The 5,946-nt window shown below is 36.2% G+C and overlaps 1 non-coding gene across 1 annotated transcript; it reads right to left on the reverse strand.

Annotated features, from left to right (window-relative positions):
• Positions 1 to 5,542: 5,542 nt before the first annotated feature.
• On the reverse strand, positions 5,543 to 5,649 carry LOC128282189 (small nucleolar RNA R71). Its single transcript, XR_008272417.1, has one exon. It is a non-coding gene; the product is annotated as a small nucleolar RNA R71 (small nucleolar RNA).
• Between the last annotated feature and the right edge of the window lie 297 nt (positions 5,650 to 5,946).

Consider the following 5,946-nt stretch of genomic DNA (forward strand, 5'->3'; position numbering starts at 1 on the left):
ACCATTCATTCATCACACTATAAAAGGCTTGCCCAGCCTCATCATTCGGATTGCTGGCCATAGGTTGAGAATCCGCCAAGACCTTGTCCCTTCTTGCGCGAGCAGCGCCACACTCTCCACATCATCAGCTATCGCTCGGTTGGGATCGGGATCCATTACTATAAACAACACAAAGTCAAATTGTCAGAAATCACCACACTATCGATTCATCATTTAATGGCATGTATAGCTAGACCCCAAACACATCACGGTAGTCCTAGAATCGACTAAACCGTGGCTCGATACCAATAAAATTGTAACACCCGAACCCGAGACCATCGTCGATTAATGGGACACGAGGGTTAACAAGCCAAATCCACATGTTTAGCCCATCAATTTGACATTTCCAGTCAGGCTGGAAAACTGCGTCACTGTCGCCTTAAAAATCATATCTCGAGTTTCAAAACTCGGAAACTGTTTTCGTAAATTTTCCCTGAATTTAGACTCATATATCCATCCATGGATTTATTTCTAGAATTTCTGGTCGGGCCAATTGGTACAGTTTATTAGTTAAAGTCACCCATGTTACAGAGATCGACTGCTCTGACCTTTGCGCGTTACAACTTGAATATCTCTCTGTACAGGGCTTTAATACTGGTGCCGTTTGTTTCTAATGAAACTAGACTCAAAATGGAATCTGTAAATATAAGGCATGACTCCTGATTCTTTCTGGATAATTTATAGTAAATTTTTAAAGTTGCGACAGGGGACCCAGAAACCGTTCTGGCCCTGTCTCACAATAGCATTAATATCTCTTAACATGTAACTCCTATGACCGTTTCGTTTCTTCCATATGAAAGTAGACTCATCAAGGTTCATTTACATAACTTATTCACTATTTAATACCATTCCTACAAATTTTGGTGATTTTTCAAAACCACTCCACTGCTGCTGCCAGCATCTGTTTTCAAGGTAGGTCTTATCTATTTGTAGTCTCCATGATCCAACTAGTCTTGCCATACATAGGTTCACCTATGACCATTTTAGCCATTCAATGGCTGATCATGTGACCAACACTCCCATTTCCAATCCATAATTACATCATGAAACCATATATATATATATATACAAATCACAAATGGTCTAAGTTCAGTACTTGACTTCTACGAGCCATTTTAGCATGGCCGTACACATATACATCGAACACAATTGAACCGAAAAGGGTAGTCCTATACATGCCATTTCAAAGTTCAACCAAAATTATACCAAAATGGAGGCTTTGATAGTGTAGATGACTTGACTTTAATGATCCCGAATCCGATTGCTATCGAGCAAAATCTATAAAACAAAGAGCCAAAGCAGCGGGGTAAGCATTTTTATGCTTAGTAAGTCTCAAGGAATAAAATCAGCTTTAATTAAAGCAATACATTCACATAGCCAAATGCATCATTTCATTAATACACATTCACATAATCATTCTTACTTCACACTTCATCATTATATACTTTCACAAGGTATCAACCACTTCAATAGTTGATATTCGTTAGTCGATTGAGCGAATGTTGCTCAAACATGTCGACTTTTCAATGCACATATAAACATACCTTATTCTTTGGGCTTTTCGAGCGTACTAATTGAATTTATTACAGCAACCAACACTCACCTCCAGCCCAAGCTTCTTGAATACAACCGGATATAACCACGTGCACGAATGCCTTGGTCTTAGCCGGATAGAACGACTTGCACGAATGCCTTGGTCTTAGCCGGATGTAGCCGCTTAGCACAATTGCCTTGGGTCTTAACCGGATATAATTTCAACATAAATGTCTTGGGACTTAGCCGGATATCATTCAATTGCTCATGCACACATACATCAATAATCATTAGACATTCATGTTTCATTTTCAGTTACTAAGGCTCAAACACAAAGGTAATCACTAGCATAATCACCTTGGGACTTAGCCGGGTATCATTCAAATACTCATACACACATAAATTGATAATCGTTACACATCCATATTTCATTTCACATAATTCAAGTAGGGTCACTTCTTGAGGACTTACCTCGGATGTTGTCGAGCGGCTTTTACGGCTATTCGATCACTTTTCCTTCCCTTGTCCAATTGTGGCCCTCTAAGCTCTTGAGCTAATTCAAACAAATTTGATTTATTAAAACCTCATTATGCTAGCTTATGGCGAATATGACAAGGAGTTTAAATGGTCATATGGCCACCCTTTAGCTTGAATACACAATGGTCATGCACATTTTATACTACATCAAGCAATTCAATACAATTCATTCAAGCATCAAGGAAAAGCTAAGGCCATCAATAGGCTACCTAAGGCCGAATATACATGTCCAATTTGAGGCCAATTATCCACTTAATACCACACAAAAAACAGCATGCATTTTACTAGTTAATGTTTTACATATTGTGGCTCAATACTTATAATATAGCATCAAGCACTCATATGGCCGATTATACTTGCAATTTCACAAACATCCTTCAACATTTTCTTCTTTAAACAAACATATTCATCACTTACTTCATAACCAAAACATCATGTGCAAACATATATATACATATATGTGCATGGCAATTTCAAGGTGTCCATAGCCATCCAAAACACAAATTTTAACTATCATGCAAGAAGCATGAACCATGCTCATGAATGCATCATGGCGAATACATCACAATCATGCCCCTTTAAACTTCAATCATGGTTAAACAAAAAGAAAACTCAAAGTCTTACTCAAGATGGCTACAAAGAAATTTCAAGAGTAGACAATCCATCTTTGCATGCATCATCATCAAGCTTCACACTTAGCATGCAATGGCTTTATCACCATATTCACTTGGGCGAATTTCATTCCAATGACATAACAAAGATTTGAACCATGGGCTAACAAGAACATCAATCTAGCAACCAAAACATGCATGAATCTCATGGCACAACCTCAAACATACCTTACTCTTGATGCAAGTATAGCCAACCTCTTCCTAATCCTCTTCCAAACCAAGTATGAAGCAAAACTCCTTCCTTATCCTTAGTATTTTCGGCCAAAAGGAGAGTGAAAATAGATGAACAAAATTTTTTTTTCTTTGTTTTGTTTCTCTCATGTACGGCACAAGGGGAAAGCATCCACACTCATTTTTTTTCATTTCTTTACCCATGCTCTTATTTTATTATTTCTAACATCCACCACTAGCAAAACATGTTTAAGACATGTTTTCTTTTGCCCATCTTCATCACCATGGCGGCCACTTCCTTCTCTTTGGGTAAATTGACATGCAAAACCATTCTTTTGCATGCATATACTATTAGACCATTGAAGATTGGCCTATCACCTTTCAACAATGTTTCATATAAGTCCATCTTAATAAATTCACATAGAAATGATCAAATTAATGCATGCAACTTTCACACATGCATTTGCTAACATCATAAACATAGAATATAACTTTTAATTACTTATAAGACTCGGTTTAATGGTCCCGACACCACTTCCCGACTAGGGTCAAATTAGGGATGTCACATACACCATGTAGAAAAGAGAGCTACGGGATATATGTAGCTAGGTTGCATGCGTGGCTCCAGGTGAAGGACACCATGTAGACAAGAGAGCTACGAGATAAATTGGCTAGGTCACATGGGTGGTACTGAGTGTTCACCATGTGTACAAGAGAGCCGGACTCTATGATGGGTGGAGCTATGTGCTGAAACCACCAAGTATCGAGGATTGATCCGAAGTGTTCAACGGGAGACTCTCTATGTATTGCTTTGTGAGTTTTGTGATGAATAAGTGCATGAACTTGGTTATGTGAATGATGTGTTCATTAAGTGACCAGGATGTGGTAAGGTTATAAACAAGTAAGTTATACATGAGGATGATTTTATGGTGACCTTGTGATCATGGGCCTATACTTGTGATGTATGAAATGTGGTGAAAATGATTTGTGATATGTATGTTAAAATGAGGTTAATACAAAGAAAGTGTGAAAGAGTGAATTAGCAATAAAACTGTTTTGGATAGTAGCAGTGACGTGATTTTGAAAAATCACCAAAAATAGTAGAAATTGAATCAGAAACTGAATGGGATATTAAATTAAAGGTTAATGAGTCTATTTTCATATAAAAGAAACAGAGAAATAAAAGGAGTTCTATATTTTTACATATTTATGTTTTTGTGAGACTGGTTCAGAATGATTACGTGATCCCCTGTTCTGACTCTGGAAAATCACAAAAATTTGGATAAAAATAATTAGAGGCTTAAATTTATATTTTTAAAATCCCTAATGAGCCCATTTTCAATATAAATCAACAAGAACATTATCCGATTTCTGTATTGTGAGATAATTAATTTTAAGTGAAGAGAGGTGAGAACTGTCAGAATGTGAAACAGGGGAAATTTTAATGAATAAACTGTACTAATTGGCTGAACCAAAAATTATGAAAATTTTATGGTGCAAAGATATGTGAGTTTAGTTTCAGGGGAAATTTATGGATCTTAATTTTGAGCTTTGTAGCTAGAATTATAAATAAGTAAGTGACTATGACTTGTGTGGACAGTTTGATGTGAGCATTTATTAGTAAATTGTGAAATCATACTTACAAGAATGCTATATACATTAAGGATGTGGAATGGAGAGGAGGAGGAGGAAAATAAATATATGTGGAATACATGGAAACTATGGTATATGAAATATTGATATAATGAAATAAATGATATGTGTTTATAAGGAAATAGAAAGAGAATGATATGTATCATGACATGTATATATATATATGACTAGTCTCAATGTAATGCTTGTAGGGTATGGAGTTGAATTAAAATGTTTTAGGCAAACATGTTATTTGCGCATCTGAATTGTGGTATTTTATAAAGATATGATCTAGTTTTAAATATGAATGCTTGATGATTAAGCTGAAGATATTTGGTAAGATGATTATCTTGTTATAAATGTATAAGTGGTACCATAATAAACAAGGTAAAATGAGTATGAGAGACACATGTATGATGATATACAAATACTATGTTTGTGGTTTAATTGAGAATATTTAATCATTAAATGAATACCATGTTATATGCTTTTGATTTTGTATAAGTGTGTAAGAGATTAAGGTTAACCAAAGCTTGGAAAATAGCCTAGGTATATTCCACAGTGAGAGACACGACCATGTGTCTCAGCCGTGTATGGAACATGACTTTGGGACACGGGCGTGTGGAGCCTTAAAGCATGAAATTTTCAAGATTTTCGTAAGTTCTCGGTTTAGTCCTGAACCCTTTCTAAAGTATTTTTTGGGCTTCGTAGACTCAAATAAGGGACTATGTGTAAGTGAATGAACGTTTTGAAATATGAATGAAATTTTATGGCCCGTATTTTAGTTTAATGTTTGTATGTTTGTCCGGTAATGCCTCGTACCTTATCCCGACCTCGAGTACGGGTAAGGGGTGTTACATTTAGTATGGCTCAATTCATTGCCACCAAGTTCCATATCTATATGGTAAGAATTAGAAGAGAGATATTTGGTTAAGTATTTTCCGCCTAGCAAGGACGCTAAGTTGAGGAACAAGATCACAACCTTTCAACAATTGGATGATGAGTCTTTGCATGAGGCTTGGGAGCAATTTAAGGAGTTACTTCTTAAGTGTCCTTATCATGGGATTCCTCATTGTATCTAGTTGAAGACATTCTATAATGGTCTCAATGCACATACAAGATTGATGGTAGATGCTTCTGTGAATGGTGCAATTTTGTCTAAGAATTATAATGAGGCTTGTAAGATCATCGAGAGGATTGCAATCAATAACTATCAATGGCCAACAAATCGAATAGCTTCATGAAGGCGTATAACTAGAGTTCATGAAGTTGATGCTCTCACTTTGTTATCAGCTCAGGTATCATCTATTTCCTCTATGTTAAAGCCATTTATCGCTAATAGTGCTAATAATTTTGCAGCTCA

The sequence above is a fragment of the Gossypium arboreum genome, chromosome 1 (assembly GCF_025698485.1).
Source record: "Gossypium arboreum isolate Shixiya-1 chromosome 1, ASM2569848v2, whole genome shotgun sequence".
NCBI lineage: Eukaryota > Viridiplantae > Streptophyta > Magnoliopsida > Malvales > Malvaceae > Gossypium > Gossypium arboreum.